At 36.5% G+C, this 27,865-nt stretch overlaps 1 protein-coding gene and 1 non-coding gene across 29 annotated transcripts in view; both read left to right on the forward strand.

The window, feature by feature from the left end:
- Nucleotides 1-7,751: 7,751 nt before the first annotated feature.
- Nucleotides 7,752-27,865, forward strand: part of PTPRD (protein tyrosine phosphatase receptor type D) — a 2,247,062-nt gene continuing 2,226,948 nt past the window's right edge. For 8 of the 28 annotated variants that reach the window (XM_053572709.1, XM_053572767.1, XM_053572742.1 and 5 more), the window contains exon 1: nt 7,754-8,197. The gene's annotated coding sequence lies outside the window, so the exon portion shown is untranslated. Of the gene's footprint in view, nt 8,198-27,865 lie in introns of all 28 variants that reach the window. The other 20 variants (XM_053572782.1, XM_053572790.1, XM_053572800.1 and 17 more) reach the window with 9 other exon arrangements.
- On the forward strand, nt 12,764-12,897 carry LOC128580289 (small nucleolar RNA SNORA23). The gene has a single exon (XR_008378589.1). It is a non-coding gene; the product is annotated as a small nucleolar RNA SNORA23 (small nucleolar RNA).

The following is a 27,865-nucleotide window of genomic DNA, read 5'->3' on the forward strand; positions in this document are numbered from 1 at the left end:
AAAACAAAAACAAATCATGTAACCTGTATCTGTCTGCACGAAGACTAAAGACTATGTGTGTGTGTCTGAGTGTGCATTTCTATGTGTTTGTGTGTGTCTGAGTGTGCATTTCTATGTGCATATGTGTGTGTGTAAAACTCTCCCACATTCCAGGCCCCTGAAATTGTAGTGTAAAAGCTTTTGACTATTCAAATAAATAAAAAGTTCAAAACAAAAATGTAATAGAAATGTAATCCATTCTTTACTACTGAGCCCGTCACAAGAATCATTAGTAGGCCACGACTCAGTGACACTTTTCTCCAGAACACGGTGTTTTCCTCTTCTTTCCAACTTTGCCACATCTTGTAGTTGATTGAGAGATTATTATTTTACAACTGCCTTAAATCGTTCTACTCTATATTGACCCAAATCCCTGGTCTGAGTCTCTGCATTCCCATTCCTTCCCACTTCTCCAGGGTTGTTGATATGTTTGCCGGTTTATGTGTATAAAAAAACCCTGAGAGGCGGCGCCTGTGGCTCAGTCGGTAGGGCGCCAGCCCCATATACCGAGGGGTGGCGGGTTCAAACCCGGCCCCGGCCAAACTGCAAAACCAAAAAAAATAGCCGGGCGTTGTGGCGGGCGCCTATAGTCCCAGCTACTCGGGAGGCTGAGGCAAGAGAATCGCTTAAGCCCAGGAGTTGGAGGTTGCTGTGAGCTGTGTGAGGCCACGGCACTCTACCGAGGGCCATAAAGTGAGACTCTGTCTCTACAAAAAAAAAAAAAAAAAAAAAACCCTGAGAAATAGAGAGGGAAAAATCCTTAGAGAGCAAGACAGGAATGAGAGCTGTGCAAGGGAAGTACCACCCCATTTGCCCTAAGCTTGGGAGCGCAGGCACGTGTGTGTCTGAGAAAGGGAGGCCTGGTGCAGGAAGAAATTTATGGGGGGAATTAAGTAGCATTAATAAATTCTTTCCACATCCCTTTCATATTTATATTAAATGTGCATATTCTAGCTTAGATGAAACTCTGATGAGAATTCTGATTAATACTGGAGATAGGGAAAGTACTTGTAAAGATGACTTCTTACTAGGAGCATCATTTCATCACCATCTCTGGATTTCCTGTAAGAAGTTTTTCTTGACACATTTCCCTTCTGAATATAGCAGTAATTTTTCAAAGCCTCATTTTAAATTTGTTTAAAAATTTAATGTGGAAATACTTTTAAATTTGTTTAAACATTTAATGTGGTCTTACTTTTCTCATAAAACACAAGACAGTGGGCTTAGGAAAACAAACACATTGTCATTGGAATAACAAAAACCTTAAATTTAAATCAGATACAAAAATAAAGGTATACATCTGGTTAAAAATGCGTTGTATGCAATATGTTTTTAAATTAATATTATTGTTTAAATTATAATAAGGACCAAGGGTGCCTGGAAATAGCAGGACCTCTACCACTCATTAGCCATATGAAAATGAACATTCACACACACTGGGTTTAGTAGCAGCTTCTGTAAAATTAGATTGAAAGTTAAGGGGCTGGGTCAAATCATTTATGTTGTATTGACACATTAAAGAAATCAACTTTAAAAGTTGCATGGACTTGTTATTTTTTTATTTACATTAGATATGTTTCCATATGGCGAAAATAAGTTTCTAATTGGTTTACTATCTACAAATACAGTATGCTGAAGAGTTTCATAATTATATAGCTGTCACGTTTTCCTGTTGCTTATATTTAAAAAAAAAATCAATTTTAGGGCGGTGCCTTTGGCTCAAAGGAGTAGGGCACCGTCCCCATATGCCAGAGGTGGAGGGTTCAAGCCCAGCCCCTGCCAAACACTGCCAAAAAAAAAAAATCAATCAATTTTAGGGTGGCACCTGTGGCTCAAAGGAGTAGAGCACGGGCCCTTTATGCCAGAGGTGGTGGGTTCAAACCGGCCCCAGCCAAAAACTGCAAAAAAAAAATTAAATAATAATAATAATCAATTTAAAATTTTTTAAATATACATAAAATCTTTTAATGCTACTATAATTTTTAAGCCTTAATATCATTGCATATGAAAAAGGAGCAGGTATAAGAACCTAAAAAACATATTGTCCTTCACTAAAATAGAGGGAAATCTTAAAGAAGGTTCCAGAAAAGTTGACCCCTTATTATAATGGAGAAGCAATAGCTTTATGTTATTTTTGTTCTCCTGTTTGTAGGTAAAGGTGGAAAATGAATAAATGTGAAGAGATGGAAACAACTGTACAAAAGAAAATTAGAAAATGTAGTAAATTGTAATAACAGAATGAATTTGTAAATAATTGTTAGAAAAAATCATACACTTCTTTTGTCTTAATACAGTTTTCTACCATTTTACTAGATAGTATGGAGAATGCAGAAAATTATTTGTCATATGAAAATAAATAATATATAAAATGATTCAAATAGAAAAGTTAATTAAAAGATCCACTTTAAAAATTGAAAATTAGTCCTATGACTATACTTTTCTTTTTGTAGCACACTCCCTCTAAATTCTCCATTCATGGAATAGAAATTTCTCAGTTTCAGCTAAATGTTTCAGAGGTCCTTGAACTTAAGAAAGAAAAGGCACACGTAGCTGAGAAAAAGATTGTTATGACACAGAACAGCAGTTAAGCACAGAGACGTAGGAGGTAGACTGCCAGGATACAAATGTCAGCTCTAACATTCAACCACTCTACAAACCTGGGTCAGCTCATCCACCTCAGTTTTCTTAGATTTAAAATTTAGACAGCATATATTTTTTAAGACATTTAAAGGAGTTTAGAACAGGGTCTGCTGTCTGCAACCTGGAGGACCAGGAATGCTGTTGGTATAATTCAGATGGAGACTAAAGGCATGCGATCCTGGATGGGGTGTAAGTCCAGGAGTTTGAAGTCTTGATAAACAGGAGCTCCCATGTCTGAGGGTGGCTTTCCAGTTCAAGGAGAGGGAGAGAAGGAGAATTTTCCCTTCCTCTACCTTTTTGTTCTATTCTGGCCCCCAATCGATTAAATGAAGCCTGTCTACATTGGTGAGAGTGATCTTTACTCAGTCTACTGGTTCAAATACTATCTCTTCCAGAACTAGTTTTGCAGACTTACACAGAAACTATGCTTTAATAGCTGTCTGGGTGTCCCTTAGTCCATTCTGGTTGCCACAAAAAATTTACCATCTCAGCTGTATATTTTATTATAGTGTGTTACAATGATATTCAGTTTTAGTAATGTTAATATTTTGGGACTTCTATATATAGTATACAATATAGTACACAATTTGTTAAACTTTAGAAAAATTGAATGAAATATTTATTTTTAACTTTGAACACACACTTTGGATTTAAATAACACAAACGTATCCTTTGGGGTACCTGGAGGAAACAGAAGACACCATTAAAAATCACTTTAAAGAAAATTTAGATATGGGATACTTTCCAGAAGAGCAGCTGGGATAAGGGAACTGATGAGGGAAACTGAGTATCCTAGTTTCCAGCCTTTGTGGAAAGCTGAGGGAGCAAGAGGTAGGATATAGTTATTGAAGTCAAATATGAGCTGGAGCTGTGGATAAGTAGTGGCAAGAAAGCACTGTGAAGCCACTTTCAGGAAGAAGTCATACAGCATATGGGACAAGAATGGCCCCATCTTTCTCTCCTTTTGCCCTCTTCCTGTGCCTCTCATTGACAAAATCCAAATAGAAACCAGGGAACAAGGGAAAGCAATTTGGTACAGCACCCAAAGGTTAAAACCTAGGAGATAGCAAGGGGTAACAACGTGTCTGGGGTTAGGAATAGGAGACAGGGATGGAAAACAACCAACATGATAAATGAGAAAATAAATGTATACATACCTGAATCCATATTTGCAAAACCATTCGATTTTGTACAATTTAGCATTAGCCACCTGATGACTTCAGTGGAATAACACCTACACCTTGAACTCACAATCATCTCAAATGTGACCCTATTCATGAAGATGGCTTAGACCATCTTGTCATTTTTCCATTGTGTTATAAAGGTGCCTGAGCAGCTTTCTTGGTAGAGAGCTATAGTTATCTATAAAGAAATTTGTTAAATTAGACCCACGTAATTAACTGTGACCATATAAAATTTGAATCATAGATGACTGTGAGATTATCTTTGTCCCATGTGAAGCAAGTAGGAGACATTTAGCCCATTAAGTGAACGACTTCCCAACTTATTATCAATATAAAATTGTTTCTATTTGTAGTTTTGGCCAATTGGCATAACTTTAGAAGAAAAGGTGGAGGAAAGGGAGAATAATTTGAGTGCACACCATTATTATAGAAGCAAAAACCAAAACCAAACAAGATGCCAAAGTGTGAGAGGTTACTATTTACAAATCCAGCCTACCCATGAGTGGGCGTGGAATGCCTCCTCCATTATTATCTCGTTTCCATGATTATCTTCCTGGCTTCCTTCTTACTCCTATCTTCTTATCCTTCTTCTGTTATCTCTTTTATCTCTCTTACTTTCAATTATATAACATGGAGTGCTAAACAATTAGGAAGTTTCCTCATGATGCTATTAAAATATTTAAAGAACATAATAGAACAGAAAATTATTGCTGTGGAGACGCTATTTATGCACCGTTAATCCAAATTTAAAAACCGAGTCAAAAGAGAAATTACTATTTCCCCGAAAAATCTAAAATAAAAATACAAACTTTAGTGGTTTCTGCTACTTACAGCAGGCTGTCCAAATTAATTATAAGCCTAAATATAATAAAGCTGAATGGCATTTTAGATGAAGAAATGTGGTAAAATAAAAGAAACTTCAAAATAGACTGAAATTCAGGGCTATGCTTCCTTGCCCTATCTCACTTTCCCTTTGTGTTTATTTTTATTTCAAACTGGTTATGATTGCTTTTAACACATGGTCCACTGACAAGAAGCACTTTAAAGAAATGACGGATATTTTTTTTTTTTTGGCAGTATTTGGCCGGGGCTGGGTTTGAACCCACCACCTCCGGCATATGGGGCTGGCATCCTACCCCTTTGAGCCACAGGCGATGCCCAGAAATGACGGATTTTTAAAAGTAAATATATACAATTATGTCTTAAAGAAGACATTTCTTTGAAGAAGGAGAAATAAACCATAATATCACAGGAGGTCCAGATGGAGTTAAATGAAATTCTGTTTAATTCATTGGTCTTGGTGCAGCCACCTTCAAGAAAGATACCTCAATTCAATTATCAAAATAATAGTCTATAATAAAATCTCTAGAATAATCTAATCACCATTAACACTTGTGTTATTAAGTGAAGATGAGTGGTGGAGCAGGAAGAAGGTTGAGTCTAATACTTAGTCTTCCACTGTGTAAGACATCCTGTGTTCTTCTAGAGAACACCAAAAGCTAGTGGTAGAGACGAGTAAGTTAGCCCCAGGGAGCACCGTGTCTGTGAGATGCCAGCCTCGTGCTGAAGCAGAGATGAGTTTCACGTTGCTGCACACCCCCATATAGCAGTAAAAAGATACAAGATATCGACACGCTCAGCTGCATCTTGTTAAAAGCTTCCTGCGGGTTGGCAGAATGAAATCTTTATTTAAAATACACAAACTATTGTCAAGGGAAAGATGGAAAAGAGAACACAGTAAATGGGCCAAATGCTTTGCTTAACGCACCAGAAGCAGAAAGGGAGAAGTGGTCACAACGTTTTTGTAACAACAGCAACAGAAAAGGGGACTAACACCACCACATCAGCATCCATCTGCTCTTCTCACGGTTGCAAAATGCATTATTTTTTTATTATTAATTTTATGTGTTTCCGGGGTAGGACAAATATACTCTTATGACTAGCTAGAGAGGAAATCATTTCTGCTGCCACTTGGCATCAAGTACAGTGGTGTATGTAATGAGTGAGTGATGACGGGAAACACAGCAGCAGCACTGAACCCAGCATCCCTCCTACCAATCCGCTCAACTCTCTCTTGGTAGTAAAAGGCTTAACAGAAAGTTCATGTAAAACCATTATTGAACACTGACAGGAAGGAATTGAGACGAGAGAGCAGTGTGTATTTGCGCAGAGAGGAAGAAGGAGGGAGATAGAATCAGTCGTCATCATTTTTGGCAGACAACACCCTAGGAGAGGCAAGTGCTTTCCATAATTACAAAGCCATGCACGCTCGCACACACGGTACAAGTCTTTTTTGTTTTTATCTTACCATTTCCAAGAACAGCGTTCAGGGATACCGACGGCGCGTGCATGGGCACCTTCTTAGAAGGGTGAGCTCAGTGGCTGAAGGGAGGCTAAGCAGAGAACCTGGCAGGGGACGGGTTCAGAAACAGGGTCACTTCTGAAAGGCAAAGGGACATAGCAAGCTAGGCAGCGAGAATGAAAGGAAGATAGGTGAAGGGACCCTTGGGGAAATGTCACCTCTACTGATTAAGTTTTATTTCTTTTGGGGAGAAAGCGACACTTCTGCAACACACTTCTGCAACAACCGAATTTGTTCGGTTGTTTTTGTTTTTGTTACAGTGCTTAGCGAACCTTTGACCAAATGGTACCTGAAATGCTTTCCGTTGCATTATTTCAAACACGATTAACTATTACGGTTTTTCTTTTAAGCAGCAACGCAGGGAGACAGAGCATTTGTTGCCTATAGCTGCGTGCTCTAATGAGACAGAAATGACCGTGAGGTGACAAAGAGCTTGCTGCTAGATTTCTCCTGTCCTGCCCACCTTCGCGACGCCAGACCCCCACCCCCAGAGCAAGCTTTGCTCAGTGGTCTGCAGTCCGCTGACCTCCCTCTCTAGCCTGTGGTGCCCCCTGCAATGCACTGACCACTCTTATGTTGGGGTACGGAGGAGGTGGAGAAGAACCTGCCCCCCATCGCTGCCCGCGTCCTTTGGTCTTAGTGAAGCTTTTTCCCAGCAACTCTTTTAAAGGTCTTTCCTTCTCAACTACTAACAGGGCACAGCCCATCCCTCCCCCGGCCCAGCCCCGTCAGGCCACTGGAAACTCCCTCCAGTATCCGCGAGGAGTCCGCGGCCCTGCCCTGCGGCGAGCACCCTCAGCTGCCTTCCCCCGGGCCCGCCAAAGTCGGCTGTCACTAAGCATCGAGTCCACTGCAAATTAAATGTCTCTCTCTGACCTGTTAAACCTCCACCCCAACCCTGACCGCCAGCCTCCCTCCAGAAAAAACCCTAAGATAACGGAGGCACGCCAACACCTGAAGCTGCCCCGCCGGGCTCCGCACCTGGGCCGGTCCTCTGTGGCGTTAGTGACCGGGAACAGCCTGTGCCCGACACGTCCTCCTGTCCCCGCGCGGGTCGCTGTAACACGGAGCCCTGGAGCCCCGCCAAGGCCCCGGGCTAGCGGGCTCGCCCGGTCCCCATCGGGGCCGCTCCTGGCTGCCGGACCTCCCCTCCTCCCGTCCAGCCCGCGCGCTCGCCCGGCCGCTGCCGCCGCCGCCTCCCAGGCGGGCGCTCGGAGCAGCCCGCGCCGCGTCCTCCCCGCCCCGGCTCCGCGCCGCTGGCAGCCATCAAGTGGCTCGTTAAGGAAATGCAGGTGAGTGTGTGCGGCCGGGCGGCCGCCGCTGGAGACGTGGGGTGTGAGTCGGAGCGAGCGAGAGAGCCTGAGAGCGAGAGGGAGAGGCAGCGCGGCCGGAGCGCAGCGAGCGCGGAGCCGCCGGGAGACGCTCACCGCCCTCCAGCCCGCCCAGCCGCGCCCGCGCCCGCGCCCGCGCCCGCACCCGGCGGCCCGAGCGCGCCGGCAGCGCCTCGCCCCGGCCGAGCCCCGCCACCCCCTCGCCGTCGCGGCGGCCGCTCCCGGGAGCCGCTCGTCGGCCTCCCCCGCCCGCGTCCCTCCTCCCGGCAGAGCCTCCCGCTCCTTCCCGCCGCCTCCTCCTCAGCCTCCTCCCCTCGCGCGGCTGACAGGCAGCCTCGGCGGGGAGCGTGCGGGGACTTTGCCTTCAGAATAATTTGCAGGACCCAAGAAAGCTCTCAGAGCGCCCTTTCTCCTTCGTGCTTTGCCCCCTCCCTTCAGAAGAGAAGATCCCACTTTGGAAACAATCGGCACCTGAGGCGCCCCACCAGCGCCGAACCTGACGGCGGCTGGGCATGTGCCTTCCCTTTTTGCAGTTTATTCCGGGCCTGTGTGGAATAAAAAGACAGTTCTTTATTTGACTGGTAGGAGAGGAAAGCGAAGACTCCTCAGGGTTTCCGAGGAGGACTGGAGCGGCTGCTTTAGTAAGTAAACTGTGCTTCTCTGGGTCTGTCTCTAAGTGAGGCGTGTGCTGCAGGCTCCTTCCCCAAGGTGTGGACCGTGGGTTCGTTTCACCGGGGAAGAACTTATATAACTTCAGTCGTTCCGATTTGAGAAGTGGTTTGCTAAGCAATTTGCATTTATTTATTTATTATTATTATCATTTAATTTATTTTATTATTATTTATTTATTTATTTATTTTTTTGAGGAAGAGCACTTAAGAACACTTCTATATGGGCAGCCTTACTGGGAAATCTGCTTTTTAAACGCTTATTGTTCAAGGGATGTGGGCTGTTGGAAGCCTGGTTTGTGAAACGTTGGTTGGTAAGATCTGAGGACAGTTACCTAGAAAGAAAGCTTGAATGTTCTAATTCTATTGGCTCAGTTCTCCTGTCACCTTTAACTTCAACCCTAATCCACCGAAACTCACATCTTGCTCTGATTTGGTTGTTTTATCTTTAGTTCTGAAAAGCACTGGCCAAAAATAAAAAGAAAAGAAAAAATGGGTCAAGGGAAAGTTAATGAAGATGGTTTGGAAGACCAGATGAAAATCTTGTTGAGATTTCTTTATGACCTTAATAGGTAATACATGGAGGAAAATTTCTGGAACTAGCATAGTTGGAGAATTTGGATGAACTTAATTTGGAGAGAGCATGTGAAAAATGCTTTGGAGAGAGGGCAGGAGCTGAGACTGTGACTTTGACAGCAGGTTATAAACTGTGACAGGGACTCAGCAGCCAGTGACAGGTTTAAGGTGTCTCCTAAGGCAGAATATCTCTGCATCAAAACTTTTGCAGGCAGTATTCCTCTTGGGGCTAACATCACCATGTCACTAGCTGCAGCATTTCTGTAAAAACAAGTAGGACACTCTTTTCTTTAGGAAAGGGTTAATGATATCTTTTAAAAAGATATATAGTCTCCCATTTGCCAATATTTTGTAATATCTAAATAAAGCCTTTGTGTTATGTCAGGAAAATTATAGTTGAGTCAGTTTGTTTTGCAGAAGAGTAAGAGAATCAATAACATTTCAGCATTTTTTTCTTTATCACTGCCAAATGGATTCTGAATCTAATTCTTCTTGCATTGCTACTTATACAGTAGGTACAGTAGGAATTGCAATTTAGGTAGAACAGAACTGATTTTCAACAAATTCAAAGTTCTTTGACCCGGTAACGCTTATACTGACTAGAGCACCAGAGTGATTAGAAAAAGTTTATCTCTTTTATCTTTAACTTTCAAATTTTCTATTTAAGTATAAAACACAATTTTATAAAAATAAAAACCACTGACAAGTAAAACTCAGATCGAAAATTAAACTACGTATCCCATAGATAACTGCTTTTAGTAAAGCAGCTAATTATAAAATGATACTTAAGGGTTTTCTTGTATTTCCATTGTTGATAATGGTTAAGTGAGATTTTCACCCTTACATTTCATCAAGTAAGTATAAAAAAGGAATTGTATTCAGTAAGCATTGTTTTTTAAAAATGATAATAGTAAACTAATGTACATTGGTTAACAATGGTTAAACAAAGGTGAAGATCTTTTAGAGTTATTTTGATTATTCAGTGTTGAAAGCTCTGAATATCTTGGGACATAAGTTTTCAGGATGATGTGTAGGACAATAGGACAGTTGATGAATCTGTTGACCTGAAGTTTCCATACGTGAAAATCATTTGGGAAAGATAAGTCATTGTTTCTTGACTATTACTTTATTTCCTCTCCAAATGGATTTTCTTAGGGGTATCACTGCTTGCAGCTGCCATTTCTGTTATTGGTTTTAAAATGAATTTAAATAATTTAAATGGAAGCCCTTGGTTGATCAGATCTGAATTATATAGTATATGACCTCTACTCATTTGTGACCTCAGATAGCTGAGAGGATTTCTGCTATTTGAAAAAAATATATTGAAAAATAAAAGGGAAGATGGCACCTAAGTAGTCAAATTTAAGAGTGGTTCAAACACATTATTACATATGTACTATAGAACATTTTTTCCACCATAGAGAAGACATGACAGAATTGTTCATCCTTGTCGAATTTCTGAAAGCAAAGATTTATAATTGACATTAAAACTAACCTGACATACATTCTGTCTCTGTAATAATTATGTCATAGTGCTGAGGAAACAGCCTGAATTAAAGCTGTTTCTAGTAAAGCTTGCACATATATTTTATCACTGTTAATAACAGGGAAAATTATCAAAACTGGGTGGGGAGATTAAAATTGTTAGCTTTTTTGCCACCAGCTTTGTGTGGTATACAGAGGTAGTTGCAACTTTAAAGTTGAAAGAAGAAAGTTGCTAGTGTCAGCAGTTATGTGTTTTATTATGCAATTGTTCTTGTTATTCAGATCAGATAATGGCCCGATGAAATACATAAGCAGTCTGCAGGGAATGAATGATTAATTCCTCTAACATGTGCTTACTAAAGGAGTTCTTACTAATAAAGTGCTATATACCTGCATTTGCTTACACTTGCAGTTGGTGAAAGCAAATATACTTTCTTTTCCTTTAATATTAACTTCTAATTTATAAGTCTGTGTCTGTCACTATAGCAACATAAAGATGATTTTGTTGCACATGGCTTTGTATTTTATGGAACTCTGGATATGATTATTATTTACTTAAAACACTTAATTCAGAAAGTAAAATTATATTAATTAGATGTGATATTCCTGAAGATTGAATTATTTATAAAAATGATTTTGTTTTGTCTGGTACAAAATGTTACATATTTTCTGTGTTTTACTAGTAGTATGCAGGAAAGCAAATGTATGCAGATACAAAGTTATGCAAGTGAAAATTTTTCTTAAATAATGTTAAGTGAAAACCTGAAATATTGCTAGTTACATCCAAGAATTAACAGAATACTATTTTAATATCATAGGAATCGCTAATAGAGGGCATATGACAATTGTGGTTGTTACTGGTGTAAATTATCTTACTGTTGTAGAAGTATCATTAGTGTAACTTTTAATATCACTACCTTTCTAAAACTGGATTATAATAGCAAGTGGTACATGGACAGGTTTTATATGGTAATTTGAGAACAGGTGACCGGAAGCATATGCTACATCTTGGAAATTTACCTACCTAATGTCATTTTTTTAGAAATTTCTGAAAAACATGATTTTCAAAATTGCATAAATATATCTGTAAATATGTCTATCAATTATCTATTTTTAGCTGCCTCCTCTAACAGATAACTTCATTTAAGGATTCCTCTGTGGTTTGGTGAAAATACTTTAATTTTGGTAATCTGTTTATGGACTTACACCTATCCTGAGTTTAATAAACATTAACAATGCAAATGATATCATAAATATTCAATAATGCTAATTTTAAAAAGTGAAAATTAGATGAGCAGGATTTTTGTACCCAGTTGAATGCCATTTGAATTTATTCATTTTCTTATCTTCAAGTGCAATTTCTTTACAACTATCATCGGTTCTTTAGATTCTTATTAGGGTTTTCAAAAGGAATTTGATATTGGTAAAAAATAAATAAATTCCCACTGGTACAATAGAACAATATAGAAATTAACTGTACTTGCCACAAAGCTTTCAAACTCTTAAAATGTACTGAGTGAAGAAAATGAACAAAGAATCAAAAATGAACATTACCCACTAGATCAGCGCTTAATGTGATTGTGGAGACAAGGGTTTTGAATTTTCCTCTCAGCCTTAGAATTGATGGTGTGACCCTAGTGAGGTACCCTGGACTTTCTGGCCTTTTTTCACTGTCCAGTAGTAAAGACATTGGCCTAGCAATGTGAGCTCCTTCCAATTCAAAATCTTGTGCACAAAGTTATGTTACTAATATAACTGATAGTAGCACTTAGCAAATCACCAGAATATACTGCGGCAGTCGGGGGAGCCATGTAGGAATTAGACACAGCTATCTTGTTTGCAAGAGGGCAAAGAATATTGTCCTGAAGCCATGTTAGCTAGCACTACATGGACAGTTGTTATGTGGACTGAATATTTCTTTGGAGTATCTTTGGAGGAGGAGGAGAATGGAGAATATGGAAGGATGTAGCCTAAAGTTCCTTTAAACTACTCCTTACTCCTGTTACTGAGACTTTACATGGATAAGTGTTAATGCTTTTGGATTTTATTACTCTAGTCAACATCAGAAAGGCATGAGAAAATAAAAATAAAAGTGAGGGTCTGATGTTTTGGGCCTTCCCTTTTTTGCCCTCTTAATTAAAAATGATGTTTACGTTATTATATCACATTTAGCTAAAAATGAATAAATACGTTTATATTTCTTCTTGCATACATGTTATAGACTGTCAGAGCTAGAAAATACCATTGAAAAACTTATATGAGCCTTTCCATTTTAAAGAGGAAATTGAAGACTTCAAAGATGCAAAGATTTAAAGTTGGACTGAATTTCCCAATTTCACAGAGATTTCACATCTCAATTAGTAGCATCTAAGAGGCTATATTCCAAGTAAATGTGTAGACAACTTATATACCTGTTAGTATAGTATCAATAAGATAATACATAGATCATGTAAGTTACAATGTATTTTCTCTACAAAATTTGTAATAACTGCAGATCTTGCTATCCACACAAATATCATGCAGCCAAAAGAAACTTGGGATCGTAGTACTGGTCTAGTGTTGTCTCTTATGACACACCTACCACTGGCCAGCCTCCAAATTCCCGCACACAGAACTCTGGGAATAGAGATGAATTTGAGGGAATTTAGTGCAGTGTATCTATAGTAATTCACTGCATAGATAAAAAAAAAAAAAATTTGTGATAACATTTCTAATCATGAAAAATGGGCACAGCAAATGAATATATGCAATGTTAACTATATATGGTTGCTTTTATTAAAGAAAACCAAGAATTTATTCATTGATAGAATACATGTAATGACACTGGAAACTTTTCCCCTCTCTAGCAAAATTAGTATGTCCAATCCTCTTCCTTCTTTAATATAAATATTTGGGTTGTAGAAAGTAGACCTATATCTCTATAAAAGGTATATTTGAAATAATTGGAGCCTGAGAAATCATGCTATATTTTATTTTTTTTAACTTGATAGGTATAGCTGATATAATTAATTAATTGCAGAAACACTATTTGCTTTTCATTTTGTGTGTTTGCATGGGTTCATATATGTAAGTGTGTTTAAATAAACCTGTTCAAAATGGAAGTTAGTGAAAATGGTGTGCTTAGAAAGTTTAGGAGTATATATGCACAATAATTGAATAGTCAAACAGAAAGGACTTAGATTACTGTATAATCTACCAAATTGCTCTGTGATTACTTCTTAAATCCAATAAGAATTCACCAATACACCCTTTACTAAGTTCTTGACTCTTAATACTGAGTCCATATATTTTCTGAATACCGTATATTTAATAATTAAATTTTTTAAAGTTGAAATAATGGTAAAGTGAAAAGATTTTACCTTTGCATGGTAATATAAATTTACTAAGATGCTGAAAAAGGAAGTGAACTAATTTATATTTGAATATAGACATTTAATTTAATTTTGAATAAAAAATGGCTTAAATTAAATATACTTAATTTCAACTGGAATGTCTTCTACAATTCATTGCACTCATGACACCATCTGATTTACTCTGTAAGTAAACACTTTTGTTATTAAGTGTTATAATTAAGCACAGAATAAGTGAACTTTTGAAATAATTCTCTTTTAAATTACAAATATTTATGGAATCAGGTACACAAGTCTATTAATGCATTCTTTGTAATTAGAGGTAGTGTGAATTATAGTTTTAAAAAACTTTCCAAAGATATAATACATGTATCTCAGATATAGTTTATATTATAAAAGGGACCCCCTTTAGCAACTATATAACAGAAAAAAATCCAGCCAAGCATTGTTGGTGTATGCTATATTTTTTACTACTAAACATGTATCATGAGATTTGTATCATAGTATTAATTCTGTTATATTACCTTGTGTGGTTAGAATGGTCCAGGGTAGCTGAGGACAAAGGCTTGGAGCACAGCGTTCTTCTACCACAAAAGAAAAAAAATATAACCTAAATCATATATTCCATCTCCAATTCCAGGAAAGGTTAATTTAGAGTGTGGAATTAGAAAAAAAAAAATAAGCAAGAGCAATGGATGCTTCTTACTTCTAAAGCTGAATTGGTCTGCACCACTTATCCAGTCTTTTATTTAGGAAGTAGAAAAAAAAATAGTCATGTAAGCGATCATCTCGGAGCTATCTCAGTACAGTGACCTGGAATCTTTATAATCAATGTTAGAAATTCTGCTCAGAGGTAAAGGATGAAGAGGGAAAATAATGGGGTGAGGAGAAACTTGTTAATCTCACCCTAGAGACAATATTCTTTCATTTTTTATTCTTCCCACCAGTGGTTATCAAAATTAGAGATAAGTGTTTTCACCTTAGGGCAGTGATCATCAAATGTATGGAGAGTGACTGGAATCTGGGAAGTCTGGCTCACACCTTCTTTGTGCCATATTTCCAGTTTTGGCTGTTGTAGCCACGCGTCCATTTGGAAACATTGAAACTAATAATTTATCACTTTATGATCTGTGTTAATTCCTAGTTTACTTTGCTACAGAAACCAAGAAGAAGAAATTAACTCAGGTATTATAACCACACTGTGCACTAGTCCTAGAAGTTACACCCTCTCTTATTTTACAACTATCACATCTTGTCAAGGCAGGATAATACAATATGCATCACATGTCCTCGTAACTCATACAGTTGAATGCAGTCTCTAAATATTTATTGAATCTCCCATGTGTTAAAGAGTACTCACTAAAGCACTCACATGCCAGCAATATAAAACTGGCTAAACTGTGATTGTGACTATTTTATGGTATTATGAGATGTATCGACATTATCATGGAATTTTTTATTCCATAGAGAAAAATGGAATCTCCCTATGTCAAAGAAAACTTTCTAGGTACATACCTACTTTTACCTTTTTGTCCATCTCCTTTTCTGTCATCCTGAGTCACAGGTATTTCTTCTAGAAGCGAGGTGGAAGCTATGTTGCTTATTTAGTTATTGCGGGATGTGCTGTCTTCCACCAGAGTTTGTTGGCGGCCTTCATCATCTCCTTACTATAGCATCAATCCCTCATGTGCCTCCCATTCTCCAAAGTTTTAAAAACATATCAAATCTCATAGGAATACACTGTATTATCTTCATATCAACACAATATAGAGAACACAAATATAACTCCAGACTACTCTAGCAGTTTATACTCTACGCACCAATCCTTTATGTTTCCAAATTCACAGGCGTAAAATACAAGTTGCAGTCAAGACTCATGCTGTTGTTTTGAGCTGTAACCAAAACATAATAGCTGAAGTGCTTTTGTCAGGAAAGACAACAGAGAAAAATGAGGATATTCTGCCTGTACATTTTGACATGACTTATTTCTCTGAGAGAGCTTATCATGTGTACTTTGGATCAAACAACAAAAATGGAAGGAGAAAGTGCAATTTAAATTTTTAGAAATGTATTGGGCTTGTTAAATATCTCCGAAGTTTATAAATTATCTAATCTTACATCTTGATTTCCTTTTGAAGAAATCATGGAAACATTTCTGACTTAATTTTAAAGAGTTTCACTTTTTACTCCCCCTAAAAAACCTTTTTATCAAAGATGTCCTGGTGGTATAACCCAACAAGTGCTAATAGTAACTTTTGAAAAATATCAGGATGACCAGGATGATGTATTGTTTCACCCTCAAAAGAAAAAAAAAAAAACCTTGTATATTTCTAAATTTTAAAGCTACGGTATGTGCATCACAAAGACAGAAAATATTTTCCCATAATTTGTAATTTTCTATTGTGTTGTACAATATGCTCATTTAGTCCTCAACTGATATTTCTTTATGGTCCCCATTTCAATGGACCATGGCTTATAGATTTGGTGCGTAAAGATAGCCAGTGGCTGCTCCTCTGAATACCTGTGTTTATTCTATGTCATATGTGCGTTTGTTTTCACCTAGGAAACATGGTTCGCCCTGCAAGAATGGCTTAGCCTCCTCGTTTATACCACACTGTGGTTGAAAACAACAAGGCTTTCTTGGGGTAGAATTATGTATTCACAGAATTGAATTTAGCACTTGATTCTCCCATTTCCCTTCCCCTGAGGAATGTATTCTTTTATCTTTATTTTTGGGGGGGCTTGAAATCTTGCTATTTTCCCAGATACTCTTTCCATGTTGGAAACATGCTAGGATTTAATAATGCAAATAACATATTTGCTAAGACACGTTGATATTTCCTGGCTTCTCAGTATATTATATCAGTTTATGTTAAGAGCTATTCTACTTGTAGTGTAAATATACATAAAGATAGCTATATTCAGAGAGAAGAATTTTAGGCAATATCCAAAAATACTTTGGGTGAAATTTTATGTCAGCTAACCCTGGAGAGGAATGAGCTTAGGAGTCTAGATCAGAAGAGATCCTATGGTCCTTTCCAGAGAAGACTTCTTTTCTCCTTTATTCTACAGTCCCTTCTCTCCTTATTTCTTTTTCTACTGCCAAGTTTCCCTTTTCTGCCTGGTTTATTTGAACTTTGTGAGGATCTGGTGTTACAGGCACACTGGGATGTAGGGATGACTCTGTTGGCTTTATGAAAACATGAAAGGGTACGTTATTAAGATTTTTTAAATAGATTATACTATCATTTGTATTCTGTAGTTTCCTTACATCTCATTGTTATCATCAAAATAATAATCACATTTCATAAATAATCCATCACTTCTAAAACTGGCATTCAGGGAAGGAAGCAATTAAAACTTTTTTTTAGTTTTCTAAATCAGAGTTAGCTTCAAAGTCACTTAGGGCCTTATTTTCTTTTTAGGTTCTTGAAATGTTTTGTTCTATAATATCTTCTCATGAGCTCTGGAGAAATCTTCAGACAGAAGGTGATATTAATAGTAACATTTATTACTGCCTTGCTATCTTTCAGTCACTCTCCATGCATTCAACTTATTTATCTCCACATCAGCCCTCTGAAGATGGTGTAATCATTATCTGTAATTTACAAACAAGGAAACCAAAGTGCATAGAGGTTAAGTAACTTGCCCAAGGTTTATAGCACATTTTCTAAGATGTATAGCATTAGTACGTAAGAGGAATGCCCTAGTTGCAAAGATAGTATATATCTATACAATTGGAAAAAGCACAGGATTCTGGCTCTGCTTTTACAATGCACTTCTTTTTAAATGAAGTACCCATGAGGCATCCTACGTATATGATCACGAATGTGAATGCAAGAGGTCAGACATTCTAAAAGTGCTGCACAGGAGAACAAAGAAGCAGGGGACCAATCACATCAAGACAAACTAACTTCAGGAGTCTCCTGCCGAAGTTGTGGGGTAGGCATGGTACAAATGCTTCTGGGTGTATTCCTTTGAGATGTCTGATCCTGCAAGAAGAGAGCCTGATGTACTCTCTGCTTTCCCTGTGGTGGCCCTCTAAGCTTGGTCCCTTTTCATGGGGAGGCAATTAAAGGTTTCCACCACTTGGGTGTGTTGACCTCAGATTTTATGCTACATTAGCTTCTTAAACACCTGGCTTTGCCTTGTGACTGATGACCAAGAGTCACAAGTTTTGGAGGTACAACCAAGAGTTTTGAAACAATTCACCCGATTCTGTGGTGAATTAGAAATGAAAAGTCAGGGAAGGCGAGTTCATGATGCACTATGGGGCAGAGTTCAGAGTCAGGAGGGTCCCCTATGACAGTGACTGGAATTCAGAGGACTTTAATGGATATGTCACATGATAATGAAGTGAGACCTGCATAATGAACTAATACAGAATGAAATATGTATGTATAAGGACGTGGACCATAAGCAGGAGAAATGAGTAAGAAGAAGAAAACCAAAGATTTGTCCTGTAAGAGTCTTTTAATTATAAGTTTTTATACGAACTACTTATTATTGATAACTTGTTGCCATACATCCTATTTTTTTATGCAACCATATCACCGTGGATTGATTTTGTTGTGAATTTTACTTGACTGCAATAACAAACTACTTGAGAATTTGTTTTTGTTCTGTATGTTGATCTCTGTTCTTATATTCTAGTATGGCTGCTTACTTGACCCTTAAAATAAATGGAGGGAATATAAACTACAACATAACACCTGGGTTAATCTTTATATTATATGGTGAACAAAGGTGAACCGTTACCTCTATAGTAATCAAGGAAAAAGTTGAATAAAGTAATCCCCAGTTAACATTCATTGGGTTTGTAATACATGAGAAATCCTTGATGCATGATGAAGGAAATCTGGAGCCCTAAATTTCAGAAGACCAGAAAAATACGTATGTTGGCTGTTATGTAAGATTATCAGAAATGCCACATGACTTAAAAATGGAAAGAAAAAATACTAGCTTTGTGCTTTCCCAACTTATTGGATCAACACGTCTTATGTTTTAGGCATTCATTCATCAAGTTATGATTTTAATTATTACCACAAGATGGCAAAGCACATGCAAAAATTGTTTTTCCCTATATTATGAGGGGCACATAAAATAGATACCAAAAAAAGAAAGTTACGTTGTTTTATTTCTCATCTATTTTAAGAACATCAAACCTCATCCTGTCAGGTGTGAAAGATATTCAAACACTTGGTGAACAGGGTAATTGGATTATCTTTTCCCTTATGAGACAGCTCCTTCTTTCCCAAAGGTCTTCTGATTACTGTTAAGAAAATTCAATGAATTTTCAGTTGTAAATGAGAATTAAGGAGTGGAAAATTTGCCAGACTGGGCAGTTTTATGGATGCAAACTTGTCCACTAGAGACATTCCTAGAGCTGCTGCTAACCTGATAATATTCTTGTTATGAGCTGGAGTTTTGGTCTTCTGTCACTGACAAGCTTGGAGGAAAAGCAGAAGTCAAAAAGACAACACAAGGAAGGCTTGGAGTATGTAACACACCAGCAATCATATCATTTTATTCTTTTTGTATTTACAAAGAAAGAAGGCAATCTTCAGGTCTAAAGATTTCTATATTTTTTACACAGGTGTTCATTTTTCAAAGGTAATCTACAGTTCGAGATGTAAGTAAATGTATATTCTATACAATACGACCTGAACATAAAGTTTATGAAGTACAGAATACCATGGATTAGGTCTCTACAGGCAAATAGATGTAATCGATCCAGTCAGTTAGGTACAATAAGCAAAATTTACAACTTTAAGAGGGTATAGTTTTTTAGAAATCAAGATTGTTCCATCAAATTAATAAGAGCATCCACATTTAGTTCAATATGGTCCTACCATAAAAATGATAGCTATCACTGATCAACATCTCAGCCCCACCTTTATTTATTTATTTACTTATTTTTTATCAAATTCTTCCCTTGAGCCATAATTATACTTCAGGTCTTAACCAAATCTTAGCTGATAGCTACCTCCTGCCTTCCTGTTTCTACCTTACTAACCCTGTTCCTTTCTCTGCTGCTAACGGGATTTTTCAAATATAATTCTGATCATGCTTAAAACATTATTTTTTTTCCTTTATTGCACAGAGGTTAGTTACAAAAAAATCTCAGCGTGACATAAAGGGACTTTCATTTTCCAGATTTCCACCTCTCTTTTCATCTTTATTTCTTGCTTTTCTTCCCATAGAATTTTATAGTAAAGACATAAAAACATCTTAAGTTTAAAATTGAATAATTTAGCTTAGCTTATGATGAAAATGATTCATAATTGCATTTTCTCTTTTGGAGAGGCTGTCTCATGTTTTATAATTTTATATGTATTTGTCCTTCAGATACTGAAGTTGAATCGGATTTCATAGTATCATGTAGGAATATTTTTTCCAGTCAATGGGATATGCACCGTGGCATCCAACTTTTCAGGGATCTCTTTCTTTTTGTGGTTTTCCACATGAACCACCTACTATATTATTTCTGCACAACAAATTGATCAGTTTTCTGTTGTTTCCCAGAAGCAGCCACTGAGTGCCATCTCTAGCACAATTTCATGTTGTGTTTCCCTTGCCAACCCTGAAGTGGTCAGCCTCCCCTGGCTGACTATCCTGAACCTGTGTGGGTTTCCCAGCATAGCCCAGCCTCATAGCATAGACACATGCTTTGCTCACAGGTTGGCCGAGCTCCAGTTCTTTGTTCCTGGAGATGTTACTGTAACATCTGTTGAGTATGGCCTGTACATAGCTACTCTCATCAATCTTAAGAATTTGGGCGTATTTTCTAGGCTGTGGCACATATTGTATAACAAGCTATCCATCTTGAAGAGAATGTTGCAAATCAAAAAGGGAGAGAATATGTGATACTATTTTTTTTTCACTGTACCTTTGATAGTAAGAACTTCCAGAAAATTCCTTTTGGATATTTATATAGGTTGAACTAATTATTTCTGGAACTATTAAACAGAAATAATTTTTAAAGGAAATTTGTTTAGATAGGGTGTCCGTGAAGTTCATGTGGAATTTAAAATTGCACGTGAACTTTATCAACACCCTGTATAATGATTCATACAAATCATTCATTTGAAGTTAAATCAGTTTTTATTTAGTTTAGGAATATCTGTGTAATAAAGATAACATCAGTCATGGGCTCCATCTCTGTATTTTGAATAGCTTTTGAATATGTTATATGAACCCTTTCTTTAGGTCACAAAGTAAAAATAATGTGATAGCTATGAAAAAGTTGATACTATTTATAAAAAGATTCTTAGAATTTAACGAGCTCATATACTGGGTGACTTGCTTGTTTCAATTGGTGATTTAGGGTGATGATTATAGAGTCTGATCTGGTAGGAAGATTGAGATAACTGGTGAAGAGGGGTAGAAGCCTCTGATTAGAAGGGAGAATCAGTCTGTTTGGTTATTGGTGAAAATTTCATAGAACTAACGGGGGAAAAATAAGGCTTTTGATGGTAATAGAGTAATTTTTAATCATTTCAAGCTCTGTAAAATCATGAAATTGAGTTTTCTGATTAAGTAAATTAACAACCAAAGGAACAGTGGAATATTTTGAAAACTTGTAAAATATTCATGATCAAACTTTTTAAAAAGTTTCTATATTTGTTCTGGCAAGCAGCTGTTCGCTTGTTTATTTTGCCTATAAAATAATTAGTATAGATTTGTACAGCCCATTCCCCACTTTTGGGGTCATGCATTAGAATTCTTAAGTATTATAAAATCAAGTAAGCTTAAGGTACTTGTTCATCCATGTTTTACACTGTAAAAATTAAATTAGTAGAAAAGTAAATATTATAAATTCAATATTCAGCATTCAAGGTAGTATGTTAGGTTATAGATGAGCCCCTGGTACCATGAGACCCCCAAACAAGTATCTGAAGCAAAATATAATTATTCTTCTCACTTAGTCCATAATAGAAGTCAAGGAAAATGGACTTAGGTGAATCCCATGTTTTGCACAATGACATTTCCATTTCTATTTCATTGGTTCTAGATACATGGTTATACCTGGCTGCATGGGAAAATGGGAAATGTCGTGTAGTCCCATAGCTGAGTAGGTTGTGTATTTAGCTAAAATTTGAGAAATTCTGTTATTAATAAACTAAACAAAATGATAGATACTGGAGTTTGTATTGTCTGTTTTACCTCGTTACTCCCCATCTCATCACAAATTGATGGTGGTTTCTGTCCTGTCCTGTTCTCTTTTATTTTCTGAATATAGAATAGGTAGTTTAGTTATTCCATTATCTATACTCTAAAATATAAGACATAAATGTGTGTGTCTGTGTTTCAAACATTAATTTCACTAATAGGGAAGAATAGGCTCCATGATGTTGAATGCCAAATACTTATAGCCAGTTTCCCCTAAGGAAAGGTGAATTTAGAATCCAGGTGATTTAACCTATAGTCCAGACTTTCATGCACTAAAAAGTGTACTGGCCTTTCCCATGATTACCTTTATCTTTTGCACAGAATCACCTAAAAAATATGTAACATTTTAAAAAGGGTTGCTAAAGTGTTGCTTCTATTTCTTCACAATCATTTTCCCTCCACACTGCTAAATGTGCTTTTGCTGTGTTGTTCTATTCAAAGCAGAAATCATGAGCAGAGTTTTATTTACTTTAGATTATAATAGTAGGTCAACTCTGTGTTCTGAAGACACATTTACTTTAAGGTAGGACATTCAAAATTCATAATACTTATGTACAACTGAACATAAGAGCGTCACATGTGGAGTAATATCTATGATGAAATCAAAGAAAGACTTAATAAAACATAGAATTCATACTCTATGTCATTATAATCCATGTCTTTTCACGTGTTGTAAACTGTTCGTAGCTTAGAAAACTGAACCTCAATCTGTGGGTTTCTGGTCATTCTACCCACACAGCACAGTTTTCTGATAAGACTATTTCAGTTTCTGGTGAATCCTGCTGGTTGTTTTGATGAGGGCAGCAAATGCCTATCTCTTACGTCACACCCATCCATCAGGAATGCATTAGCCCTCATGCTTTCCCAGAGAAGGATTTTTATGAAATTGTCCAGATTATCAAAATACCATGAATGCTTCTAGTAGGTCTACCTGAAAACACCCAATATGCAGTGGAAATTATAATATAAACTATAGAATTACTCACTAGAAAATATAAACTGCTTCTTACTGACGTTCTTTCTAGCTGTAAATAATGCAAGAGCAAACACTTTAATAATTTCAATTAATTCTGAAGTGTAGCTTTAATTTTTCTAATTACAGCCTATATTCCTACATCTAGGACTTCTGGTGGAAGTTAATGAAATCTTTGCTTACCATTTCAGTTAAATTATAGAACTTGCTGTTGAAGTGCAGAATGCTTTAATTAAAAATATTTTCCAATCTAAATGAGCTGTTTTAACTCCTTAAAAATGTTCCAAGTTATGCATTATTTTAAAATGGATATTAAATGAAGTCCAAGTGCATTTTCTAATTTTTTGTTTATTTGACATTTTAAGGTTAATGAAATGCTGTTTCTCTTTTTGGAGTCATATAGTGAATCATTACATTAATTCAGGAAATTTACTTGCAGAATAAAACCTCGATAGACCACAGAGTGTATTTATTCAAAGCATAGTTTGTTATCTTGTTATCAAAGCATAGTTTGTTATTTTGTATAGACACAGTCAAATACAGCATTAAATTATTAAGGGACATAAAGAAACTAACAAGTGTATTTGCATATGCTAAATAATTATAAGGGGGCAGTCTTGGTACCAAATAATACATGTAACATTTGGGGGGAGAAAAATTTTTGGAGCCCTTTTGTGTCCTGAATATCCATATTAATCGTAATGAAACATTTTTTCCCTAGAAATCCTTGATGTCTCATTTATGTAGATCATAGCAAAAAATATATGCAAGACTGTAGCGTAACCTAAAGATGACCCCATAATACCAATCATAGAATGATAGTTACATAATGTTTTGAGTCTGTTTAAAGCAACACTTTTAGAAACAGTTATAAATGTTTGTGTTTGATATAATTTACTTGGCAAAATTGCATATGTTAATTAAGACTTTGTCTTTACTACTAATCAGGTTTCACGTGCTGGCCATGCTATTCATACTCGTAACTGTAACCAAATGTTATTCTAATATTAGACACAAAGAGCTTAACAGCTGTAAGGTTAGTCCCTTAGAGTTCAGCCATTTTTCACATAGATAAATCATATTATCCCCAACAAAGTAAGTTCCTTTTCTTTAACTTCCATTTTTGACTGCTGGCTTCTCATTTTTCACATTCTATCAGCTCTTCAACATGTTTACCATTACGCTTAATTTGATGACTTTCCAGTAATCTGCCTCTTATAAAAATAATTGTTATTTTAATTACTAAGTTATTGCAACCCATAAAAAATAGTCTATATTTTAAATATGTCTCCTTAGTCTTTGTTTCGTTATATTTTACATTGTTTTTAAAAGTTTGTCATTGTTTATGATCATAAGATTATTTTAGAACAAAATATATCTTAGTAATGGCTTGATCAATAAGACATAATCTAGTGTGTGTATTACAGGAGCTCAGTAAATGTGAATGAATAAATTAATTAACACATGTGTATCTATAGGTATAACATATATGTTATTTAAAACAAAAGTACTTTTGGGGTATTTTAACAACTTTGACATTTTTATGTGTTCAAAATAAGTTCTGTAACAAAATAAAGGATTGACAATTTTGATTATAAATTAAGAAATCTATCATAATTAAATACAGTTTTTAAAAGTAACATTGGTAAGGAACCTGGGCTTTAATTAGCTCCACTACTTATTAAATTCTTGATCTTGAGATGCTTACAATGTCAGAAAACTTCTGTTTTCTCATATGTACAACAGACATCCTGTTATCTACCTTATGTGCTTTTGTAGGATTAAGTTAGAAAGCAGATGTCGGTAAAAACACATGTATATGCGTATTTGAGTATTTGTGTGTATGTGACTATACAGAATTAGAATAAAAATAGTAGGAAAACAGCTTTAATTATTTTAAGAAAACTGCAGGTCACATGATTCAGGGGTGAAAGTAGTGACAATATCTGGTCCTTTCTCTTTTAGATCATATAGTCTTCAATTGATATATACCAACTATTACATATACAGTATATTTTTCTCTTATTGTAAAATATCATGTGTTCTTAATTTTTTTACAGACTTATCTTAAATTTATGATGAAAAAAGTATTCTCACATATTAGCTTTCCTTCTCCCAATAAAATAGCTAGCTAGATCTTGAGGAAAAAAATTTTTTTTTGAGACAGAGTCTCACTATGTGGCCCTCAGTAGAGTGCTGTGGCATCACAGCTCACGACAACCTCAAACTCTTGGGCTTATACTATGCTCTTGCCTCAGAGTCCCAAGTAGCTGGGACTATAGGTGCCTGCCACAATGCCTGGCTATTTTTTTGTTTTAGTTGTCGTTGTTTGGTAGGCCTGGGCTGGGTTCGAACCTGTTAGCCCCAGTGTATATGGCTGGTGCCCTAACCATTCAGCTATAGGCGCCGAGCCAGGAAAGACTATTTTAAAAAGCACTTTAAGGTGGGCTTTGGAAAACAGGTAATGCAGATCACTGACACGTGTAAAAAATTCTAATTATGTTATAAAATATATAATATTCATGAATTAGTTAAATAAAAAAATACCCAGCAATATTAAATAATATGAGCAAATTGCATTTAGGAAATGCGCCATGATTCTATGGCTGTGTAGTAGGACAAGCCATAAAAAGAGGAAAACACTGCACTTGCCTATGGAAGGTCAGCTTATTTGGTGATACAGTAGAGATGGAAACATGTCTGCTTTACTTGCAGAAATGTAGAGGCATGAAGCTTACTGAATTATCACTGATTTTCCCAACTTATTTGGAAGTAATTATTGGTTATTTGAGAGAAAATTCATGTAAAGCTATTCAATTAGTTGTAAATTGCCTCATTATCTTTTATAGTTCACTCTTTTTATTTTTAATTTACTTTTCACCATTAATTTTCTTTAATTAGCAATTAACAGTAAAAAAATTCTTTACATCAGCTGCCTGGATAATTAATACAGTCCTATGGATTTCTTTAAAGACAATAATATGTTAATGGAAGCTTTGATTTGACCTAAGCCTCATTTTCACTCTGAAACCTCTACCTCTGTAGAGTTAGACAAGAACCACACAATATAAGCAAATTGGTTATTTTAAATTCTGGGGTTAACATATGGCCTAATTATCTCCTATAAATAGCTACTATTTGAATAATTAAGTCATTCTGTCATCAAGCTTTTGGGGGGAACAAGCTCTCCTGAAGAGAGTTTCCCCACCCTCGACAACATGAAAGTAAAATTCGTATCATTTCCAAATCTTTAAAGTGCAAATGTTTTCATAATGAAGTGGCATTTTTCATTTAATTTGGTACTCTGACAAAATTCTGCTCAAATGTGCATCCATACGTCAGTACAAGAACACCAAATATTTTATCTTCAGCTGCCCTTAACCACACACCTTTGAACTAGTAGATGTCTTGTGATACCACATTAAACAGAGTAATCAGGGCAAAGGTGTAACCTTGTACCTCTAAAGCAGTCTCCCATTCACTGGATGGTTTGAATGACGAAGTGAGTCAGTCTCTGAAGATTGTAAGCCATTCATTCTCATTAGGCTGCCAGCCAGGAGACTCCAACAACATACCAGTTTGTTTGAGAAATGCAGAGATTTATTGAAGGCATTTCTTTATCTGCCTTTCAAGGCAATTGGCAGTACAAAGAACGTAACTGAAAACTCAGGTATAAATAGCATCGCTTTATTTTTGCTATATTAAGCTCCTTGTTTGCATTTACAATGGTTTGATATTGATCATTGATCCTGATTTCATAAGGGCTTTATCTTTTTGAATTTAGTTAAATGAAAATTGAAATATAAAAAGCACTTTTTGTGTCTCTATTAAAGACTGCGAAAACATTGCCTAGTTCAATTGTACTTGAGAGAGTGCAGAGTAATTTCTCCTTTATTTTTAAGGGAGGTAGAAAGGACACATTTTCTCAAAAGTGTCCTTGATAATTACAGGTGAAGAAGATTATACAATCTGCTTGTTTATGCATATTCTACTTAATGAAATGTAATTTCATAATATGGAGATGGCAACTAATACATATATAAATGATTCAAAATGAGTAGGAAAGATGGAAGTACAACACAAAAGTATGTCTAATGTTCTTTTTAGGAGTAAAGTGTTTTAATTACTTGATTTTTCTATTTACTGAATATGTATTTTTAAAAACAAAAGATAGGGCTATAATGGCAATGAGAGAAAAAGGTTTGTATGAAATAAAGAGAGCATGGTTTGGGACAGGAAAGATTTTTGGAATTATAGATTTCTTGTTTTCTGCCTAAGGAATTAAAAAAGACATTTGTCAAGGTTATAAATAGTTCCAGATTGTTATTTCAGCAAAGGGCCAAGGAAGGGGAAGGGAGGGGAAGGGCTTAGGGTGGAGGGAGAGTAATGGGTGGGGCCCCACCTACAGTTCATCTTAAAATGGGTACAGGCGAAACTTACTAAAGGCAGAATACAAATGTCTACATACAATAACTAAGAAAATGCCATGAAGGCTACGTTGAACAGTTTGATGAGAATATTTCAGATTGTATATGAAACCAGCACATTGTACCCCTTGATTGCACTAATGTACACAGCTATGATTTAACAATAAAAAAATAGGTAAAGTCCCTCTTGCAATCATGTCTTGCTCCCAGTGTAACCTGGCTTATTGTACCCTCAGTGAATCCCCAACAATAAAACAAACAAACAAACAAACAAAAAAAAACTAACCTTATATAATCCAAAAAACAAAATATACTACTGGGACCTGATCAAACTAAAAAGCTTCTGCATAGCCAAGGACACAAGTAAGTAAAGCTAGCAGACAGCCCTCAGAATGGGAGAAGATATTTGCAGGTTATGTCTCTGATAAAGGTTTAATAACCAGAATCCACAGAGAACTCAAGTGTATTAGCAAGAAAAGAACAAGTAATCCCATCTCAGGCTGGGCAAGGGACTTGAAGAGAAACTTCTCTAAAGAAGATAGGCACATGGCCTACAGACATATGAAAAAATGCCCACTATCCTTAACCATCACAGATATGCAAATCAAAACTACCTTGAGATATCATCTAACTCCAGTAAGATTAGCCCATATCACAA

This window comes from Nycticebus coucang, chromosome 2 (assembly GCF_027406575.1).
Source record: "Nycticebus coucang isolate mNycCou1 chromosome 2, mNycCou1.pri, whole genome shotgun sequence".
Taxonomy (NCBI): Eukaryota; Metazoa; Chordata; class Mammalia; order Primates; family Lorisidae; genus Nycticebus; species Nycticebus coucang.